The sequence below is a fragment of the Phaenicophaeus curvirostris genome, chromosome 3 (assembly GCF_032191515.1).
Source record: "Phaenicophaeus curvirostris isolate KB17595 chromosome 3, BPBGC_Pcur_1.0, whole genome shotgun sequence".
Taxonomy (NCBI): Eukaryota; Metazoa; Chordata; class Aves; order Cuculiformes; family Cuculidae; genus Phaenicophaeus; species Phaenicophaeus curvirostris.
The window spans coordinates 47,527,853-47,551,616 of NC_091394.1; the positions used below are offsets into that span (position 1 = coordinate 47,527,853).

The following is a 23,764-nucleotide window of genomic DNA, read 5'->3' on the forward strand; positions in this document are numbered from 1 at the left end:
CTACACCATATCTACTGTTGGTTAGGTTTCTGAAAAAATTAGGACTTGGTCATCTTCTTATGTTGTTGATTAGACTGTGCAGATATACAGAGAAGGATATTATGGGGTGATGTGGAGTATATGTGGTAATGTCCCAAAGAGTGCACAGCTTGGAAAAAATTCTCCCATTTCTTCCCCTGCTACTCAAATTTGACTCTATTAAAAAGCATGCTTTAGTCCATAAGCTAAAGCAAAACGTTTTCTACTATCTTGCTGAGCTCTTCTGAGTGGGCTATTGTTTGTTATCATTAGGAATTTTGAAGTGCTTAGCATTTTTCAGGGCTCCTTCCACTGAAATGATCCAAATGGTCCAGCATCAGTACAGTTATTTCTCCAACTGCAAATGTGTGCACACCTGCTTAAGTATCACACTAGCATAAATAATTTTTATCAACATGGAACTCATAGCAGAGCGTGTTTTGCCTTGTCTTATCTTTTACTACCCTGACCAAGTTGCTTATTATATCCAGACTAGTTAAAAAATGCCTAGATTGCACTGCAGTATATAGCACTGATTGTAGTCAAGAAAAAAACAGCAGCAAATTTTTCATGAGTTTTAGAACTTTTGCACTTCAGCTGTTCTGAATATACTAGCTTTCCTTAAACTGAGGTCATTTAATGTTAGTATGTGATACTATGGGAAAGGCTCTTATCTCCTGAGCTAATACGTGTTTTATTTGATAGCTTGATTGAATTCTTGGTGTCATGTTCCACATTTAATACTTCTCCTTCCACCTTTTCTTCTACAACCCTATTTTAAGCCATCTTTCTATTGCCGTTGTTACTGTTTCAGTTTCAGTCTCTAAACAGAGGTCAGTAGCGTAGCTCAAAATTTCCTGTCTCAGGTGGTAGGTTATATATTGTCTACTGCGTCAATATTGACATATTAGACTGTGTATAAACTGGCAAAACAAACAATGGGGGAGGATGTTCTGTGAAACAGTTTCAGGCTGAGGCGTTTCTCTGTGTGTGACAGGAAAATATTTGTATGTGAGAGTAAATGGCAAACTCGGGCAGTAGCAGTACTCAAAACAGCTCACAGCCTTGCTTGGGGCAATACTGTTCCACATGTGTAGGTGCTTTATGAATCTTTTTGGCTATATATTCCTCTAGAAGTTGTAAAACCTATTCATCCAGCCACTCAGATAACTGTGAGAGAGTTGCACTATCGTAAATGTTTTCTAAAAGGCAGAATAGTTCCTTTTCTATTGGTAAGATATAGTGAGGGAGGTGGCACTTGGAATTCTGGCATTTTAAGTGTTCATTGTAGTATTCCTGAAGGTGAGTGACAGCCAGCATAAAGCACAATAAAACATCTGATATTGCATTGTAAAGCAGAACAGAGTAAGAAGGCACTCATGATTTTCCCCAGCAATGTTTCTTTTTTCTCCTGGAATAAGTAGGGCTAGCAATGAGATGGTAGGTGTTCCTGTGTGTTTAGAATTTAGGTCATCTGAATGACAACATTTTTGCAAAACTATGCAGGCAGGCAGGGTACTGCAACAATAGTAAGACAATTAGGAAATATTCCACCCCTTTTCCTAGAGAAAGAAAAAGAAACTTGCATTTGTTCCTTAAGAGGCGACATAAAAATGAGGCATATCAACTGTTAGGGTGTTTTTAAGCTACCAAGAAAGCAGCGAGGAGAGATTATAAGGTACCATCTTTTTTTGGCAATAAGTAGAGTAGCTTTCTAACAGTGATCTCTGTTGAAATTAAGTGGAATGTAAACATTTTGTCTCTTTTTGGTACCTCTGAACATTTTATTCTACTAGTCTTGCATCTGCTTTCCTAGATTTTTTTTGAAGTCTGGCATCTAGGTTTTTGTGCTGAAATTATCAGCAGTTTGTAGAAACAAGCCTCATCCCTTAAATCATGATCTATTCTGAGAGTAAAGTTAACATTATGAAGTTCCGTACTATGTTCTCAGTGGCAGAGAGCCATGGAGATTCAGAAGTCAAAGGAGGATACTCTTCCTTAGAACTACCTAAGACATACTGTTCTGCATATACTGAAAAAAAAAAAACCCTCTGCAGTATTGATTGACCCTGCAGTATTGATTTGATCTGATTTTACTATTTTTCTTGAAAAATACTATCTAATACACCAAGGACAATTCTTTGGTCATGCAAAAAAAAAATTAAACCAAAATATCTGACAAATATTCCTGCCAATCTGATTCAGCTCTGACTGAATTCCACTCCTTATCTATCCCTTCATCTGGCAGTCAAAGTGTGCTCTGTTGAGGGAGCTCAGCTGCATCTGGTATTAAAGCTTTTCCTGCTTCAGTAGCATTCTTCCCTGCTTTAGCTGATTTTCTTTTCTCATACGCATATACTGTGAATTGAGGTTTTGTTTCAGTAGTGCATTGCTACCAAAACAGACTCCTAATACTCTTATGGTGCTGCTATTTAATGCAGAGGTCACTGCACTATGTGGGAAGTCCAATCAATAATCAAATACCTATTATGTTAGTCATTGTATAAAAAATGACAGTCTGAGTCTGAGAGTTGTGAAAGAAATGCAAATGTTAAAAGAATCCTTATAGAACTGTGATCCAGTCCCCCATCCCAACACCCAGCACATATCTGCTTTGCATGATAAAAATAAACATCGATCTTATGAACATATAGACACACCAGCCAGCTCTGTGCAGCTCTCTGGATAGTTAAAGAAAGGTAAAATGAATCAGTAATTGTTTTGTAACCAGTAAGACTAGAATTTCTGACCTCCTCATGTATGGCTGGCTGGTACTAATAGAAAGTGAGTCATTCCCAAATTAAACTGTGTAACTTACTTGCAAATTGTGACAACACACGCAACTTTGGAAAGGGGAAAGTAGCAAAATTATTAATCATCCTTCACTGAACAGTTTATTCCCTGTGCTGATGGTGGGATGCAAACTTCACTTTAGTCTGAAGAGCTTGCTAATCTGAAACTAAAGAAATTGAGGAAAACCAAGACTGTCCTATTGCAGTAGGCTCTGCCACAGCACTACCACACTCTGTATAGCCTTGCACAGGCAAAACTGCAATACAGTTTTTCTAAATATTTAGATTTTAAGCTCAGAGGCATTGTGAATTCATATGCACACATGGAACGAGCTTAAAATACTAAAAGAATGGTTAAAATGGAGTGAAAAGGAATCTTTTCTAGAATTGAAATAGCTGAGATTTGGAGAAATATAGGTTGTAAGATGCTCTGCAGGGTATAGAGGACATGAGAACCCTGCAATTGACATCAGACTTCAGAGAATCAGTGTTTAACTAGGTGGTGAAAAAAAGACAAACTGCTAATATTTTTATGCTTCAGAAAGAATTAAGCAAATGCTGTTTTGCATAATAGAAGCCCTTTTTTTTAGGATATAAATTGGTATTTGAGTTGGGATATTTACAGGTTCTTCTGTATCTCATAGCATGATTGACTTTGTCTGAAAACTTTTTTAACCTTGTCAGTATGCTTGTTTGCAATAATTAAACATAGCAGAGTTCCAAGATAAGACTGAACAAGTACAGAACAGTAATTCTTTTTATATCTTCCTTTTTGCACCAGAGAGAGACCAGATCCACAAATGCAGTGCATAGGATATCTCTGTCAAGTTTGTGGCAAAGAGGGTAAGCTTGCTTGCCATGCTGGTAAGCAACATTTGACATAATCAACAGCCGTATAAACAGCATCCTCCTTGCTATTGTATATCATCCCATCAGCTTTTGATTGCAGTCTTAATAGCTTCCACTTTAGTATTGCTGATGAAATTGCCAGTTATAGCACTTCAGTTCATCTGTCTGTATGGAACAACACATTAATGAATTGGTTAGAAAACAGATACAATACCAGTTCAATATTTTATGTGCAAAATCCTTTATCCAACAGGAATTCTGGTTTTTAATGCTTATGATCTCAAGATACTGAGTGGGTTGCAATAGTTTTCTGACCATCACAAGCTGTAACTTGTCAACTTTTTTTTTTTTTACCTTCAGAAAGGAAAAAAAAAAGCATTGGGGAAAAGTGTAACTATAGAAAAGGAGATTTTAATTTTTGTGGAGAGCAAAGGAGAGATAGGAAAGATAATGACTTGCATAGATGGAACTGATTGGCAGTAGGTCAGTAGTTCAATCATCTTATATGTTACCTTAGCTGGATCTTTGGGAACTGAAGTAGAAAATCAGCCATGCTCCTGCAAGGCACATAGTAGCAGTTCTGTGACTTGGATCTTCTTTGACTTTCCTGGGTTTGATGCAGATGCAGAACTAGGGTATGTTAATTGCTGGTCACATTCGATGAAGAAATTGCTACACAACATTTTTGCTGAGAATTATTCTTGGGAAATAAATTCTTCCCAGATAAAAAAGAAATTATGTTATTGGGACCCAGTTGTGGATAGTGGGTTGTAAGGAAGGAAAGTTATAGTATTGTTGCAATTAGCTTTGGTAAATCACGTGTTATTGTATAATTTCTGTTGGCTTGGCCAACCTTAACGTATTATACTTATTGATACTAGGATTCAGGAAAGACCATGCACAATAGTAATTCTGATTAATGTGCCGGAAGACTTGTTTGAGTTCAATAATCAGGAGACAGCAACATATGTTATTCATGTTTCTTGTCCTGATGCATTTATCTTGAACGTTTTGGCAGGGTTTGTAATCAGCAGAAAGGTGGATACAGGGTACAGTCAGACTTTTAAGACACTGGTTTAGAGGTTTGACTAGATTGTTCATCGTGTACTCCAGAACTTCAACTGAAAAATCTGCCTTCACAAAAGTCAAAAAATACTCAGCCAAGTAACAAGGCTAGTTTTTATTAGCCTAATAATGAAAAAATGAGATGAAAGCAAATCATGCTTAAGTCATTTGGTGAAATTCTATTCTACCAAGTTTCATGCATTTGTATATCGTGATACCATGTCTTGTACAATAATTGTATTAAAAATCTTGAGCTATGACTCATTCTGGTTGCAAATGTGAAATTATACTGACAACTTTGGTGCTACAGGATCCTCAGAAAAATGCTAGGGACCTATTTTAAACCCCATCAAATCACACTTGTTTCTTGGCCAGACAGCCCATAGTCATTGTGGTTTCACACAATATCAAAGTTTTTTTACCTGAAAGTTGTTTTGCTTTCCTGCAAACATTTTAAAAGAAGCAGTATTGTGTCTTCCTTTAGGGAAACCCTATCCATTTGTAATGCTGCTACAACATTTTTAAGTGCAGAGTGAAGTAATTCAGTCCCTTTGGGCCAGAAATCTAATTCACAAGCTATTAATAGAATTCATTAATCATTCAATGCAGTGATTTGAATTTTCACAACAGGCTTCTGTTTCTTCAAGTCGTAATGCTTGAATCATCATTTTGTTTTTAACTTTCTGATGAGAGGAACTTCAGTGGAGAACTCTATGTCATTTTAGGTCAATGTTCCTCCAATCTGAATATTTCTTTGCGAATCACGGGTCAGGTTTTATGGATAGACAGACTACCACTCAAGCAATGTCTTTAATGTGCCATAGTGTGAGAGGTTTGGAGTGCTGGCATATTTTAAGTTAAAGCTATACTTCAGTGACAGATTTTGCGTGACAGTCAGCTGCTGTGGACAGTCATGGTTTATTGAGGAAGTCCAGAATAGAAAAGGTTTGTATTGGTGTTTGTATTACAAGTGATTACAACAGAGGAAGTTATTTGAGTGCTGGAACGCTTAAGCATTATATTGTTCTGGTATATTGTATTCACTAATCTGGAATGAAAGCATCTCTCACCCAATGTCATCTTCTGTAATCTAGCAGACAGAAGCCAATGTTACAAATCAACAGTCCAGACGGCAAAAGAACCAAGTGAACATATTCTAACATTCAGCCAACATTGTATGAAGACGGTGCCAGAGGCATTTATTGCGTATTTTCCCACTACATTTATTAATCACTTCCTCAAGAGCTTATGTTTGAAAAAACCTCTAAATTATCCATCTCTGAATATGTCATAAAATAAATATTACTACATATTAAGCAGCAGGATTTTAGAGGAGCGTGATAAATAAGAAGAGTCAGAGCAAGAAAGTTCCACATATGAGAAAAAAATTTCTAGCAGGTTAAGGAGTGTATTTTCGTGGGCTGGAAAAAGTAATATTGAAAAGGCTCTGTATTCATTTAAAAAAATCATTTAAAAGAGTTTTCTCAAATCAAGACTTGATTTCTCTATCACAATAACTGGTTAACTATGTTAAAAACAGAAGAAGACAAAAGCCATCTAAAGAAGCAATGAGCAGTCTTCATAAATATTTTGAAGATTTTTTTCCTTCCCAAGATTGTCATTTGCCATTAGTGAAAATTCACCAAATGAACTGTCAAAACAGAGATGGATGTACTAGGGATACTGTCAGTTCTGATATGAAGTGTTTGTTAGGACTGTAGGTCATGTGCCGTGTAACATCCAGCATGTCATTACAAGCTTAAACAATGAAATTATTTTCTGTAGCATCTCATGAAGGTTCATCTGTTCATGGTGTTTTCTGAATTCTGTGGGATTTCTATGAGATTTGCTAGCCTGGAAACACTGAAAATCAGCTGTTCCTGTGCAAACTTGGTAGAAAGATCTGCCCCAGTTAATTTTGTTCTTTCTGTAGGGATGCATAGTTGAGATTTGTATGTTACTTTGCACATAAAAGTGATTAGTTCATGCTCCACATGGTGAGGTTTTAGTAAGCATAGGTGGCTGTGTTCAGCTAACAAAACACACGATCTGTTGACTGTGGACCTTCTCCAGATGGTAGCAAAAAAAAAAAAAAGTTCAAAAAAAATAACCCCAACATTTTTTCTTTGAGTAAGACATACGCATACACAACTTCAGCCTCTTTACAAAACTTGCAGTAACTGCGAAAGGTGCCAACTTGAATAAAATTGAGCTTTAAAGTGTGAAGACACTGAAGATTGCATTTTGCTGTGTAGTGTCATCTTCTGGAAGGATTGTGATAGGCAATAAAAAAAAAAAAAAAACAAAACCCAAAGCTTTTAGCATTACTGCCCAGCTGCATTTCTTTAAAGGCTAGAATGAGCTATTATTCAAAGCATATTTTCCTTATGCTTAAAATATGTTTCCTTCAATAAGGCTTAGATACCCCTGATGGAAATTGGCTCCTGGAGTCATAAGTTCAGCGTTCATGAAAGAAAATAGTTTTTTGCCTCATTGCTTCAGCAGAGACTTGTAATCTGAGCATAATGCAGGTTGTGATGTATCCTGAGTCTAGAGGTGACGTCTGGAAGAGAAGGGAGGAACAGCCATAAGCACAAATGAATTGCCTGTCACTCATTAGCTGCCTGAGAATAGGATGTGCCTCTGTTCCTCCAGCATGGTTTGATTGTCATCATCACGTGGGATGTATGTACCTTCTGTCAGTAAAGAAGTGCACATGCCAAAAATGCAAGCAATGGTGAGTGGGCATTTGGACTCTCAATCTGTGTCTGTTCAGAAACTACTGCACCATGAGAGGATGGAATCAGTGTACTGAAGCAGTTGGTGCTGAGGACCTGCAACTTCCACTGGTGGGTTTCGATTTACTAATTTTTTCTACATTCCATGACCATTAAGTTAAAACTCTAATCTACATATCACTTTAAGATTCTCCTTGGAAAGAGTGTCCTCGTAATGCCTTCCACAATAACAAAACTCTGATTCCTAGGTACTTGTTCCTCATTATGGTAGATAATATAAAATACAGAGTACCTAACAAGGTCTTAAAGAGAATGTTATAAATAATAAATTATTAAAACAATGCTAATTCCTCAAACTAATAAAAGGACAACTCAGTAGGACATGACCACAAAAATGAAGTCTGAAAAGGGTTAATAATATGTCACAGCAAATGAATTCAAAATTCTAAATGAACTCTGGACATTTTTTACATTATTAGATAACAACGGTATCGCAAAATGGTTGGGGCTTCTTTATCTCTTAAGATATGCATCCATCAGATTTTTCAGCATTCTCTATATTTAAAGCAAAATTAAAAAAAAAACTTATGTCTCAACCTACTAATCATCTTTACAGGCTGTATTACATGTACTGGCAGGCTGAAGAAAGTGAGCCAATTAGGGGGAAAAATGGCATAGAAATCCACCTGATAACATTGTGTTTAAACTTTCTAAAGTGTCATCTGGAAAACTTTTGATATCATAGAGGTAATAGTATTTAAGACTGTATACATGCCTAGTTATTAAGATTGATATGTTAATTTAGTTTTTCATCTTTTGTTCCATTAGTTTTTTACCTTTAAATATCTAGGTGTACATTTAAACTCTTATTGTTATTCATTCTGTAACTTTACCACTGAAATCTGTGGCAGAAGCATTTTGGAAGTGGTTTATTTTCACTTGTAGAATGCACCTTTTTTCTTTCTTTCTTTCTTTCTTTGGAAGTTCACTATCAAGTGTTTGACCTTTGTCATAAATGACGTGAAATTCCTTTGCATCCTTTGTGGGTGTTTTCGTAGAAGTCAAATTAACTTTGTTCTTAGACTAACAGATATATCTCTCTCTTCTGTATATTTCGTTCCACTAATCTCTTTCTTCTGTTTTTTTTTTTTGTTGTTGTTGTTTTGCCATCAGTGGGTACTCTGTCCCGTTAGCTTCATCCATTTATGCATGATTTTGGAATATGAAAAGTGATAAATGCAGTTTCCCCCTTATCACTCAGCTTTTAAGTCATTCTGACAGCAGAAACTGCTGTTCCAGTTAAAGTAGGTTCATTCAGTCATCAGAAAGTGCTACCAGGAGCACCTTTCTGCCTCCAACCTTACTGCTCTAAATGCCGTGGCACCAAATGATCCAAGTCATGAATTAGTTTAAGACAGTATCCACCAGAGCTTATAATAACACATAGAAGTATTCTGTCACAGTGGATGTTGAAATTATTACCTCTCATTTGCAATTCAATGAAACTGTCATTTTTCCTTGCAGTTCTGCTTCTTTTACACCATATGTTCTCCTTAATATAAGAAGTTGGACAGCACTTTCAGTATCATTCACTCACCTCATCTTGCTTCTGTCACTTGCCATGAAGCAGGCTTTCTGCTGTTCCAGCCTACTGTTTGGTGCTGCAACTACTTTCTAGTTCTGTTTTTCCTGAAGAAGGAAGTTCACCAGCCATGTAGGCTTATTTCTTCACCATTATGCAATTCATATTTTTTGCTGCGTGTGTACAATTTGCAGCTGTAGTTGAATTTTACATAAATAATACGATTAATTAGCACTTATTACTGCTTTACATTTCCTAAGTACTGCACAAACTACCTCCTCAAGAAGTTAATAAACTAATTAAGCAAAACCAACATGCAGTTACAGGAATTGTATTCTCCTTTGTCTTTGTACAATCCTTTTGCATACTGGTATGCTGTGAAGTCTCTAATCAAAAATATGTATAAAACATTCTCCTGATTAGGTGATCAATTCTCTCACAGTAAAATATAATTCAAAACCAGTGCTTGTGTAGTTAGATACAATAAACCTGATTACAATGTGTGGGTTTTTTTAAAAGCCTTTTACTTCAACCTATGTTCCCATTCCAATCAGCGGTAATACTGGCCGCGGGTGTGAGCAGATATAGGCCAGCAGGAAACTGCTGTGACTAAGGTACCACAATCATGACTCCATCAAATTGTCTTTATGTGTCTTGCCTGTTAGCACAAAGTAAAGACAAAATCTTTACTAGAGCCAACCTGGCAGTATTGTTTGTTACTTTGTTGGGTTTTTTTAAATGTAACTGATATGTAGCTAATAAAGATAAACCTGGTGTACTGTATTTTCATTTGCTTGTATGTTCCTAGGAACTTACAAATGACCGCTTGCTGTGATTTATGTCAGTGACTTATGAGGTTATTTTGTACACTTATGAATCAGTTCTGTTGACTAGGTAGTTTGAACTTGCCTGGGTCTTTTGTTCGCAGCTTGCTTAGGTAGAAAAATACGTGGCTTACCTTGATTTTTTATTTGTTTGGTTTTTTAAGGCAATTTATTTGCTAGCAAAGGGATTGTTTAATTCTGCAGGACATAACACACGATCTCTACTGTGCCTTGACCAGGACAGTTCAGTTTTCTGGGAATTCATGCATGAATAATCTTTTGTATTTTTACCACCCTGTGTAGTATGACAGGAAGATAATGAATTTTCTGTTGCCAGCTTTTATTCCACATCCAGTGTAGAATCCAGAGCTCTGTTTGGCAGGTTAGAAGGCTTGAGTATAAGTACAGACAATAGATGACGACTGAACAAAAAAATTACATGCTGTATGGGAAAACCATTACCTAGCTAGAGGTTTTACCCATAACAAGGGTAGCTTCTGCCATATATCCACAATCATGCTTTGCTTGGCTCCAAAGCGAGTGTGGAATGACATGGACCTGATGAAAGAAAAGAATTTTTTCACTAGGAAATAGTAAAGAAAAATAAATGTGCTCTTAAATATTTTGAAAGATGTTCTGTTACATTGACTAATTTGTGTTATGAGAAATGTAACCTTTATGAAAATTGTGGCTAGTTTATCAAAGCAGGTTCTTAATTCTGCTGCAGAGGTAGAGTTCTCTACTACACAGCATATTTTCAACCAACTGTGTAATTGAGAATTTCTCCCTGCAACAGCTGTATGCAGGTTTTTTAACACGTTCAGTATCAAAAACTGCTCAATTGCCTCATGATTGCTATTTAGGCTGCAAACAGATTTTTGGTGTTTCAAAGCAAAGGAATTTCAGTAATTACAGGAGTAGGATTATGTACAATACAACCATAGCTGGACATTTTTTAAATTCATGTGCAGATTCTGGAAGATATACTTTGAAGTGGTGTACTTTTCATTGTGTACTGTAAAAATCAAGACACCTTGTTTTTTATTTCCTGTTTATTTTGAGGAAGAGACGGATGAAAACTTAACAGCGGTTCAAAACCACAATAATTCTTGCAGTGCTACTGACATATTTGCTTCTATACATGTTCCCAGAAGTGAGGGTGAATTGATGGAACATAAGGGCTTTGTGGAGAATATGAAGAAGAGTATAATTTGAGAAGGAGCATTATACATTTGTGGAAATATCATTTGAGGTACATGGATTTTTAAAAGTTGGCAGAGTTGTGTTAGAAGCACTTCTATGATGTATAGGTATTTTAGACAGAAATTGTGTAAGATGTACAGCAGTATGAAAGAAAAGTACTGTAGTTGTTTCTTATAACATTTCACTTGACTGCAGGTACAATGCAGAGACTTCTACTACATATGTGGTGTAAATAAATAAATAAATAAATAAATAAATAAATATAATGGGAGATAGGCTAGACAGTCTCTATACAGTGCTTCGCCCTGGTATAATTTTAGGTCATGATTATTTTATATAAAACTTTTCTATCTCGTTTCGTTCCTTAGGAGCAGGGGATGGGATGAATGACCTTGGCTGTTAATGTGTTCTTCAAATTTCATGAGGCTGTTTTTTTTATCATTGCTTTTTCCATTAACACAATTGAAACTGGGATGATACTGCACACGTGCCAGATACCCAGTTGCCAGGTCTAGATATCTCTCGTACTTTGTTGACCTTTTTGCACAGCAGATGCAATGTTTATGTTAGCTGCTTTGCTCTTCTTCTAAAGTCAGGGCGAGGTGAGAGTTTCACCTCCCTAGAAGTATTTATGTCTACCAGATGCAGGCAATGCAGGGCAAGAAGTTCTCAACAGGAATAATGCAGCAGCTGTTAGGAGTGAGTGTGACCATAGGCGTTGCCTGTGGCCTTTCTTGCCTTGCTCTCTCACTTGTTGTGCTTAGATTTTTGTTGTCATTCCTTTTAGTGTTGTATTTTGTTACAATTCCTGTTTAAAATACACAGACTTTGGGAGGATGAGGAAGATGTTGGATACCAAAGAATGTGTTTTTACAATGTAAAAATAAAATTGCTTCTTTATTATATTTCTACTTATTTTTAAGCCAACATCTTTTCATATTATGAAAAATCTCACAGTAGGACAGATGAGGAGTTGTGGAAGCCTCTTTTTTATTGCAGAATAGATTTGGAAGTATTAATGCTCTATGTAACTGATTCTTTCACTTACAAGGGAAAGCAAATTAAAACTATTTACCTCCAACTATAAGAGACTGCATAACTTCCCACTGGTGCTGATGCAGGAACATTTCATAAAGAATGTTTTATTCCTCCTATAAATTAATGTTGAGGGAAAGCCTGTGCTTGGGATTTTTCCTTTATGACATGTGCATTCTTATAACTCAGTTTCAAAAACAATTAATATTTATGAGTTTGAACTGAGAATAATACAACTGCTGTGAGACAGTGAAATGTCTGCGATTCATGTGCTGCTCTATAGTGGTATAAATACATATTTAAGTTTGAATGAATTAGATTGCATTTAATCCTGTCTCTCAGAGCTTGTAAACAGATACCAGTGCATATTAGCACTAATGTACATTGTTGGCAAGTGACATGTTTTGTCAGCATAATTTTAGACATATTTCATTTCTTGCGTAGTACTTATTCAAAGTTAGAACTAATCCTGAATTTTAAACTTTTTCTCATTGATGTTCTAACTGTTGAAATCAGAAAGTCTTCTCAAGGTATGAATTGTTTCCACTTCGGATGCAGAAACAAGGGAATACCAGTAATTATTGTCTAGTGACTTCCTAAAGTAGCATAATTAAAAATCACATTTTGCAGAGCCCTTTAGTCAGCATTGATTTTAATCCTTTGTTGTTAAATAGCTTCAGGTTGGCTTCTCTTCATTTTAGAGTAAGGTATAGTTGAGAGACTGTGCCTGTGTAATTGGTGGCAAATACAATCAGGCTAAAAGCGCTCTTCCCCAGCAGGGTGATGGAAGATACAAGTAGCTTATTATTGGTAACTTGGTGCTCCAGTTGTCCTGGGGAAAATAAGCAGTTTTGTTCTGAGTACAAACAAAATCTTAATGTGTTATTATTACTGTAGATCAGGAGCTGAGCTGTAGACATTGAAGTATTGCATTAATATTTGCTGTGCTTGGGTTAGCTGAATTGGCAGTGTATTTAAGTAGGGACTTGGGCTTTCATATTATTTACTTAATTATATTTGTAATTTACTGTGGCTCAGTACTCAGCATGATTTTTAATTGTCTAAGGGAGACTGTTAATTTTACAAATGAGCTATGGAAAGTGTGTAATATTGCAGTCTTGGCTTTATAGGAAGAAGGTTGAATTTTGTGCTTATTGCTAAGCTATAAGGTCTTCCCATTATTACTACACTAGTATGGTTCTAATTAAATATTTAGAAGTTCATTTGCCAGTGGTTACTAGGCAGTCCTCATTTCTGTAGTTATTACTATTTTGCTATTATTTAAGTAGCAAATACATAAGGGTCTCGCATAATGCTTAAAGCAAAAAATTATTGATGCTAGTGGCTTAATAGGCACTAAATCATATTCTGAAAGAGGACTTTTCTGAACATCTGAGGTTATCTGCCATTTCCCACCCTAGGTGCCCTCACTGAAAGGCTGCACTATATATATAAAGCTCCTCTATGTGCATATTTATAAAGGAACAAATTTGGACAGTTCAAGTAGGTCAGTATCCTGATACTGCTTACAGAAAAATAGATAATTACACACCTTCAGTATGAATTACTTTTACTAAATAAAAATATGAGAAATGGGAAAAGAACATGGGAAAGAAAAGAATCAGGTAAAAATTTGATCCATCTGCTTTACAGTATGTCTTTGTTAATTAAAAATGGCACATGACAGTAGAATCCCAGGAATGTAAAGTTGCATCATGTAGAAGCAAAATCAAGTGGCTAACTACATAATGAAACACTTGAAGACCTGGTCTTCATTTTTTCCTCAAATTTAGTTTAATTATAATGGTCACACTGTGAATTGCTGTTCTGCCCAGGAGTGATACACACATAATTAGAGTTTATTTCTTAGAATTACAGAATTGCAGAATAATTTGTGTAGAAAGGAATTATGGGTGTTTATCTAGTTGAAGTCCATGCTAAAGTAGGGATAATGTGAAAACTACATCAAGTTGCTGAGGGTCTTGTTCAACTGAGCGTTCAGTATCTCCAGGATGGAGATACCACAGCCTCCCTGAGTACCTGTTCCAGGTTATTCTTTGTTCCTGTTCTTCCCTGCGCTTTTTCCAGGTGTCTCTATGACCAAATCTAGTTAGAACCATATAGTGATGGTTAGGTTACTATTTGCCACGTAAAATCTGGTTTTAGAGACTCTGCTTTTTGTAAATGATCTGCCATACAGTACCTGGTTAATTTGAGTTACTGTTCTGTGCTAAAACTGAACCAAAAACTGGGGTGTTTAAGGTATGTCTGTTTCCTGCAATGGTGATGGGTGTTGGGCTATGAGGCAATTTCAGGTCAGTCTGTTAAGTGAAAAGTCAATTCATAATGTCCTCTTATTTCATAAAAGATTAGAAGTCTGAAACTAATTTAAAGGGATCAGATACCCTACAGATTTTACTTCTATGCTTAGTTAAACATCATTCAAAGTATTGTAATGGATCAGACTAAAAGAGCAAAATTTGAATCCTGTCCACCTTCTATTCAGTTGCCCTCTTCTTCCTGTAGACCAGGTGGGAGTGCACAACTTGTTGGTTGTATCATGAAAAGATCATAAAAATCCTGACAGTCAAGGTGCAAAGTCCTTTGTCCCATGTCCTGTTTCATGCATTGGAAATCCAAAGAAAGAACGTAAGAATGTGGCAAAGATATGCTCTTAGCCTCCAGCTATGTTGAACTTCACGACTTTCTGAACTGAATGTTTCTGAACATTTATAGTTAGCTAAATTCAGGGGGGTTAATTTTCCCAAACCACTTCAGTCTTCTCTTGAAGGCATGATTCAATGTCCATGATTTCCTGTGGCAGGAAGTTCCACCGCACAACAGCATGTTGCAGAAACAGCCAACTCCCTTCATTTATTTGCTCTGCTTTCTTCCTTTTTCTGCATGTGATTCTTAACCAGCTCCAGTTGATGCTATCTAGTTCTTGTGCTAGGCATAATGAGGCAGTGAAAAAAACCAGCTTTACCAACCCTCCCCTCTATGTCAGTCATTTTTTAAAGCTTCAATGGTTCAGTTCTGTTTTTCACAGACCAAAGATTCTTACCCTATGTTGTCCTTGCATGCATGGACATGCACAAATAAGGACTAAAAGCAAAAGGGATGAAGAATTAAAGAAGTTATAAAACTATTAAATCAATATTGATTCAGTTTGGACTGTTAACTTGTATAGTACTATGTGCAGTACAGAGCTTGAAACACTCATTCGTCACTCCCTCTGAAAACACTATCATATATTCTTTCAATAAGTGTTTGCGGAAAGTTCCTCTCAAGTATTGTCTTCTCTTTTACATTTTAGGCAGTGACTTACAGTGTGTTTTACACCTGTGTGGTGCAGGTGATACCTTTTTTGCCTGGTTTCAGTCTCTCTGTCATCACTAAACATATCTGCCAAGTTAAAATTTCTCTTATCCAAGTGAATTCTGTCACCTAAGAGAAACCCGTTTGAGCTCAGCTTCAGCAAGATTCTCAAGCACATTTCTTCAAACACAGTAGTTTCAATGGGTTCAGAGGAGTCCTTACAACTGAAGGTTCTGCACAGAGACCAGCTAGATTTGATCCTTTAGAGATTTGTGTTTGAAAGCTCCCTAAGGGGATCTTGTATGGAAAATCAATCCAGTATACTTGTTAAAATTAAATATGCTCTGTTGATTTTATACATTCAGGGAAAATCTGAAATGAGTATGATGTAGTCAATATTGTGGCCAAATTATAGCCTCTCAAATAAGATTCTGTGAACTGAAAATATATGCATTTCTGAAACTATTTAAAATCTCTGTTTCTGTACTTCTCTTGTGATCCCTCTGCCAATCTAATGGTTTTACCATCACATTTTCCTGCTTTAAACATGCTTTTCTTGCTCTTCTGACACAAAAACCTGAACAACAATGAAAGAAAAATTTTTTACAGACCAGCTGCACAGAAAGCACTGGAAAGTTAGTTTTAGACTTTTTAGACTTTAGAAATACACTAAAGATGGTTTTATACCTCAGGGGAGAGGCAGGTCCTCAAAGCCAGCTGTGCACAAAGTGCTGTCATTGGAGTACTATTGGGAGGTGTTCCTATTCTGATATTCATTTCAGAGACTCTGAACTAGTGTCAGAATTTAGTTTGTCTTGGAAACGGGTCTCATAGTATATAGAAAGACAATAACAAAAGGCAGGCTGCAGCCTTCATCAATTTGACTGTTTTTGAGGTTAAGAGGTTCCTAGAAATAAACTGGCCTTGCGTACAGAGACTGTTCCTGTCCTATTAGTGGTTATTTGGAAGAAGTTCAATGCAAAGCTCAGTGCTTTCCTAAGATGCAGATTCCATTTCCAAAGGAAATGTTTAATTTAGGAAATTTTCTAGCCTATACGAAGTGACACATTAGACTCTCTGGCCAGGTTGACCAGTTCTGACTGTATAAAAATGAGTGTTTAATATTTGCAGGTTACTTTCGTTCTGAAAATTTTTACTTGCTTTTTCTGACAACTAGTGCCCAGTAATTAACTGCAGTCTGTGTACGACTGTTCCTTTGACTGAGCATCAAGAGAGTGAAATAACTTACAAATTTTCAATATGTCAAACAAGTTGTTATACTAAACATTCTTCAGTATAGGCTGAGGCTAGTATCAAAGCAGATTTATCTGTACTTTTTTCTCTCTCTTTTAATATGCTTTTCAGTAAAAATTTGATTGGAGCTGTTAACTGTGTTTACAAGACAAACTGTTTGTGCTTATTCTGGCTTGTACTTGCAAATTGTTCACATGAAAAAACCAGAATAAAATAAGCTAGACCTTTAAACGATGAGAAACAAAACTTGAAATAGTGAGATGACTCATAGAGCTCAAATATAGAACATAGAGGAAAGCCATTTATTTCTCATAGTCTCAGTAAGTAGTACCGGAGAATTAAGAAGGGGAAAACATACATATAATTTTCTTTAACATAAAAAAGAAAATTGGCTTAGAAATCATTTCATTTATATAATTTTAAAAAGTCATATGTTTGAATGTATGGTTATACATATGTGTATATATATGTGTATATATATATGTATGTATATATATATGGTTATGTGTATGGTCCACCACCCATCAAATGGTGATGGGGAACCACTGTGTTATACAGCTGGGTGGTTGGTCAGGTTTTCTCACCATTCTCCTCTGCTTTTCCAGACAGAAGCAGCAGGTCTTCATGGTGCATATGTAGTGTGGGAAAAGGTTGTAGAAGTATGAGACTGGGGGAGAGGTGTGCTAGCAGAGAGTCAGCAGATTTTCTGAGGCAATCACATGTAACTAGTCTTTGTTTTTTTCTGTAAAAGAAGCGACAAACTCTTCATGCATTGTGCAGGGAGAGTAAAAAATGTGAGATGGCAGCAGAAATTCAGTGTTATACAATCTATATGTTCTTTTTCTGTGCTTTTTTTCTTTCAAGGAGGAGAGTGCGGTACCATGTGAAAATTTTACATGGACTGCTGGTTTATAGCCTCTCAACATTGCTGTGATTTTAATGAATATGTAGCTGCTTGCCATGTTAATAATAGTATCTTTTTTTCAGGCTAGTAGTTTTAACTGCTACACTTTGATTTTGTTTCAGAAGAGTCAAGCACCAAATATTGGAGCTGACATCTGAATTAAAGAGTGTACAAAAAGTATCTTCCCTCCTTAACCACTGAAAAGAACTAACATGGAAAACTGACTAAAGGAGGTGAGTCCTTTCTTCTTTATCCTCTGATTGTTCTCCTTGATCCGTCTCTGCATCACTTTTATTCATTTTTCTCCAGATTTGCTTGTAAAAGGCAGGAAGCCAAATCACTGCAAATTCTGAACTGCTCTAATGGAATTGAAGGTAGCCCAATAGCTTACTATTTTGTGTTAGAAGACCATACATCAGATAACTGATCTTTGTACTTACCAGGTCTGCAGGCTGCAGACAGTGTTAGTATCATGTGTCTTTGAACATTGTGAACGATTTTCATGAGACTGACATGAACATAAAAATGTAGCCTGTAATCTTACCATAGGGCTAGATGTGCCATAGCTATGGAGTGAGTTTAGAGAACATGAGAGGAAAAGACTGTTTTGGCCTGGAGGAGTATAACGAAAAAGAGGTAGCCAAAAACAAAGTACAGAAGACAGCATAGGGGAGTAGTTGCAGCATCTTGGAAGCAGCATCACCTAGAGAAGCTCTAGTGCAGAAAGAACTTCCGTTTCCACAGCTTGTTTTTTTTTCTCATTGTGTTATTGGGTTTTGCGGTTCCCTTTACACTAAGAGCTACAAAAAAAAACCCAAAAAAACCCCAAAAAAACCAGGACTTTACTGACCTGATAGACATACTGAAGATAAGCAGACCTCTAGCAGTTTTAGCCTCTTGAACAGAAATTGAATAGTAGTGAAATGTCTGCATATAGTGAACTATAGATATTTCACAAAGCTAACACTATCAAGACAAATTAAAATCAACAGTTCCACATCCTACTTAATTCCTTTTTGACAGACTTGAGTATACCTGATCCAGAAACGGGGAGTATTTTTAATTTGTATTTCTTTTTTAAATTGTGGTAATGCTACTTTTGATTTTATATAATTTTAAAAGTAACTCTTAGAACTATGCTGTAGTCAACTGTTTGCAGTTCAGGAACTAGCAATTTAATTATATTGCTAATTAATTATATAATCGGTTATGATCATATCAGGTTTAGTTAGGCATGATACTGTACTTCAACTTCTAAATTTCTCTGAGTAGAGCATACGTTTCAAAGCAATTCCACAGATCATTTTCTGAAAGGCTGTTGAGGGTCTTCATCGGTTTTGCTTTCACATCTTCTACCAACATATTCTTTGAGCACTAACTTGATCTTTGGGAACAGGCATCCAGGTCTGGTGAACAGGATGGGTGCTCAAGCACAGTAATATTAATAGCTAAAAACTGCTTCACAGACAAAGTGTTGTGGGCTGGCATGTTGTCTTGTTAACTCACTGTTCACTTTTGCACAACGACATTTCTGACCAAGGATAAGAAAACGTCACACATCCATTCAGCCTGTGTAGAGCAATTGAGCTGAGCCTTGTCTCACTGTGACAGGTTAGAATATGTTCTATAATCATCTCTTTTTCTCTCCCCTCCACTCTTGATTCCCAGGCTATAGAGTTAATCATGGGGGGGTTTTGTCAGACCTCCTATATACAGGATTCTGTATGTTAGTTTTGTAGCATACACATGTACTTACATATTACAAGTATGTATTTCTAAGGAATGTATATGTTAGTAAGCAGAGCATTTTCTTTGTAGAATAGGACTGAGAACTAGTGTGTATTTCCTGACTGTGTAAACTACTCAGGTCAGTTCAACCATCTTTGGCTCAGTTTGGCCTTCTATAAAACTAAAACTTCATTGAAATGGTGATACAATGTTTGCAATGCTGTGATTTATGCAAGTAAAAGTTGGATTTTTGGCTTAGGAATTCATTTTTCATAATAATACATTTAATCACATATATTTACATCAATGAATATGGATTTTTATGCACACAAAAAAAATCTGTTTCCTCAGTTCCCTGTGGCTGCTTAAAAATGCTATCTCCAACATTCCCAGTGTTCAGTTTCTTACTGTTGTGCTCAACTTTGGCTGCTATATGCACCCAGATTTCAGCACGTGTCTTTTCAAAGAGTCAAGGAAGTTAAGAATGATGTAGTAGGAACATTATTAAGGCTCTGCAGTCACCTCTGCAAAAAATTAGGAAGTACCAAAATGTATGTTGTCAGTTCACACACATGACAAATGCTTTCCAACAACACTTTTGTGTACCATTTTTTTACCTGTAGTTTTACTTGAAGTTCACCCGAGTATTGGTGGTTTCCTTTTTTAATGATTAAGAAGCAAACTTGTCATTAAGTTATATTATTAAATTTGATCCTTCGCACAAATTTTTACAGAGTCCACATACTCCGTCAATCCATCCAGTTTTGTATAGGGTAGTTTAAGATCTTGAATAAGTTATCTGTAGATGTATACAAAAGCACACAGTCCTCCTAATAAAGCAATCCTTTGCTTATTCACAAGAAGCAATGGCTGTACCATCACTTGGAGGGCAGAACAGAGACTTTTTTCACTGCAGGCTGGGAGAAGAGGTGTCACATGGAATTCTTTCAAATAGTGCATTGTACTGGAGAATGCAGAGGGGAGTGATTTTTATTATAAATACACTGTTTTGTTGGATAATTAATTGATTGCTCATAAAAACTGAAAGCTGAAATACTGGGGGATACAGCAGTATGAATGTGACCAAAACACTGTTAGGACTAAACAAACAAATACCATTAGTCTTACAGTAATCTGAATAGACCAAATGGCAGAAGCTAAGTACTCCTGTGAGGTTATAAATGCTTATTATAAGAAACACCAGTTTCTGTTAGGCTTCCTATCAATTTATTACCCGTCTGTAAAGGAGGTGTTTTGCCTCCTTTGTGAGGGTGGGAGCATAAGAAATGACCAATACAAAAGAAAACATCATGTCATCAAAGAAGGTGTTTTGACTAGTGCCAATTTTTTTAGAAAGAACAGGGTGTGGTCCCTTTATGTTCATAAGCATGTCATCAAAGTACATTAATTTTTTTGTGAATTAGCAAATTTTGTTCAAGGGATTTACAGATAGAACTTACATATGCCATTAATTCAAGATGTTTATAAGCAAGGGGAGGATGACTAGGCTTTGAAAAAGTCAGATGAGGAGAATCTGTGTGAAGTTTATTGGGGACAAAGAGGAAATTGAACTTTAATGAGACCAAACAAAAGGAATATAATTAATCCTCTTCAGGGAGAGTGTATGAAAGAAATGTAAATCTTAAGGTCTTCCTGTCTTATTGAGAGGTAGGATAGTGGTTGCTTTGTATGATCTAATTACGTAGCTGTCTTAGGCTTTTCAAAATATTGTTCCTTAGGGAAAAAGGACACAAGCCATAGAGAACAAATTACCAGTTAAAAGATATGATGATCTTTGATGCAGTACAAGAGGAAGTGTAAGATATTTTACTAATAATGGCAGTGTGAAGGTAACAGCTGTAATGAGAATGATTAGAACTATTGCCTCAGGTAAAGTACACTGAGAAGACACAAAAGTTTAGATGAGGCAAAGGCAATGTGATAGCATATATTAAAAAATCAGCTTTTGGGTGCCAATTGAAAATTTGTGTGGAATTTTTTAAAGAAAAATTTAGACAAGACTTTTTGTTATAGCTCGAATGGTAATTCCCTGACTGGATATACAAAGCCTATGAATCAGAGAAAAGAAACTAATGTGCCACTGAGATAGAAAAGTGAATTTTAGTGTCTGTTGGATAAAACAGCAAAATTCAAATGAAAATACATTTAATGTGTTCCACTCCCTTCTCTACTTGTGAGAAAATCAAACAGCAAAATAAGCCAAATGCATTTTTTTATCCAGTGGCAAGTTAGAAATCTGGGGAATATCTATAATCTTTTGAGATGAGATGTATACTGAAACTACTCCTGAATACTCCTTAGATTTGAATGCCATACAATGTAATAACTCTGAACAGTTGTGATCTGTGTAAGCATAAGGGAAAATAGAATTATAGTATATATGTGGAGAAGATATCAGAAACTGAAGATGGGGAAGTGCTGAGATATAGACTAAAATATTGTATCAAAAATTTCATTTCTAATGATAAATAGGGAAACACTCACTAATAACTAGAAAGTACAGAGGCTTATCTGTGAGTAATAAAACATTGTGATGAATTTGCTTGCACTACTTAATTATGTAACTGGGGAAAGAAAGAACAAAATAAAGAGTGAGGTTGAAGTTAGTTATAGCTAAGGCCATCATTTTTTTCTATACCAGTCTGAACAAAATTTCACTTTGTCATATCTAGCAGAAATTGGTAACAATTCCTCACAGCTATAATAATTTTTGTGTCAAAATTTATTTCAGAAATGCACCTTTTATCTCTTGCCTTTTAACAGTTGGTGTCATCCAGATATTTATTGACTGAATTCCAGAAGAAGGTGTGGTCCTCCTTCTTCTGTCACTAAGATTGGTGCATGGCTAGCAGGTCAAGCGAGGTGATTCTGCCCCTCTGTTCCTCTCATGTGAGACCTCACCTGGATTACTGTGTCCAGTTCTGGAATCCTCAACATAAGAAAAATATGAAACTGTTGGAATGGCTCCAGAAGAGGTCTACAAAGATGATCAGAGGGCTGGAGCACCTTCCCTATGAGGACAGGCTGAGAGAGTTGGGCTTGTTCAGCCTGCAGAAGAGAAGGCTCCAAGGAGATCTTAGAGCAACCTATCAGTACCTGAGGGGAGTCTACAAGAAAGCTGGGAGGGAGTGTTTGCAAAGGTATAAACTGAAGAGAGGCAGATTTAGACTAGGCATTAGGAAGAATTTCTTCACTATGTGAGCGATGAGGCACTGGCACAGGTTACCCAGGGGAGTTGTGGCTGCCCCATCCCTGGAGGTGTTCAAGGCCAGATTGGATGGGACCTTGGGCAGCCTGATCTAGTGGGAGGTGTCCCTGCCCATGGCAGGGGGGTTGGAACTGGATGGGCTTGATGGTCCCTTCCAACCAAACTATTCTATGGTTCTATGATCCTATGACCTTAACTTCTTTAGAAGTAAAGAGAGAATTTTGTAAACTTCAGATCATTTATTTTATTACACTGTCTTTGATGCTTGATGACATTACACCTGCAGGATTTAATCAGGGACTAGTAAAGAAACATGCCTATTTATACTTCTATAATAAAACTTTTATTTAATTTCTAAAATTTTTTTCATATATTTTTAAGAAAAAAGTAAGCAAGTTGGTAAACTCAGAGGTACAGGCTCGGGAAAAGAGAGAGAAAGTAACTTCAAAGCAGTGTTGCCTGCTTCCTAGGACACCTCCTACTTCTTTGTTAAGTATGAAGTTGTAGAAGATAGATAAGGAAGTGAGGCTAAATATTAAAGTATCTAGGCCTTTGCTGTATTACACCTTTTCTTCCTATTTTATATTAATACTGTGGAAAGTTAAATGACCCTTTAATTTTAAAATTACTTTTCTCATGACTTTATTTTCTTACAGCGAAAGCCACAGACAAATTAGACCTGCTTATGAATGCATGGCTGTTGAGTGGCCACTTGAGGCCAAGGCGCATAGTATTGGAGATAAGTAACACTGCTGTAAGGTATCAAGCCTCAGAACAGATCATTACTAGGTCAGGAAATACGAAGTTATTCAACCTTTCCTTACTTTTTTACACTCTTCATTAAGTATTTTCTTCCACCATTGTTTGTGGCAGTGGCTCAGTGGGCCTTTGACTTCACTCCAGTATGGCTATTTTTCTAAGTGCATACTACTGGAAGTAGATGCCTGTAAGAAGCCTGCATAGCAGGTCAATTGTAATAACACCATTAACTCAGAATGTGAGCATTTCTTGTCTTCCCATCATTTACTTCCAGTAAAAGAATTTCAAATTCAGCACAGTGGGAAATCCTTTTTATTTCCATGGTGTAAAATCATATCTGTGATATAATTCGCTTGCCCTAGAAACAAACTGATCTATAGAACATAGAACTGGCAGCGATAGAACTGCTGATGCAGGAAGAGATGTCTTCCTTAAGTTTGCCTTGCACATCATAAGCAGACATAGT

At 36.4% G+C, this 23,764-nt stretch overlaps 1 protein-coding gene across 2 annotated transcripts in view; it reads left to right on the forward strand.

The window, feature by feature from the left end:
- The window catches only part of DLGAP1 (DLG associated protein 1), a 314,534-nt gene that overhangs the window by 48,442 nt on the left and 242,328 nt on the right, over positions 1-23,764 (forward strand). For both annotated transcript variants that reach the window (XM_069853925.1, XM_069853926.1), the window contains exon 2: positions 17,705-17,815. The gene's annotated coding sequence lies outside the window, so the exon portion shown is untranslated. The remainder of the gene's footprint in view (positions 1-17,704; positions 17,816-23,764) is intronic.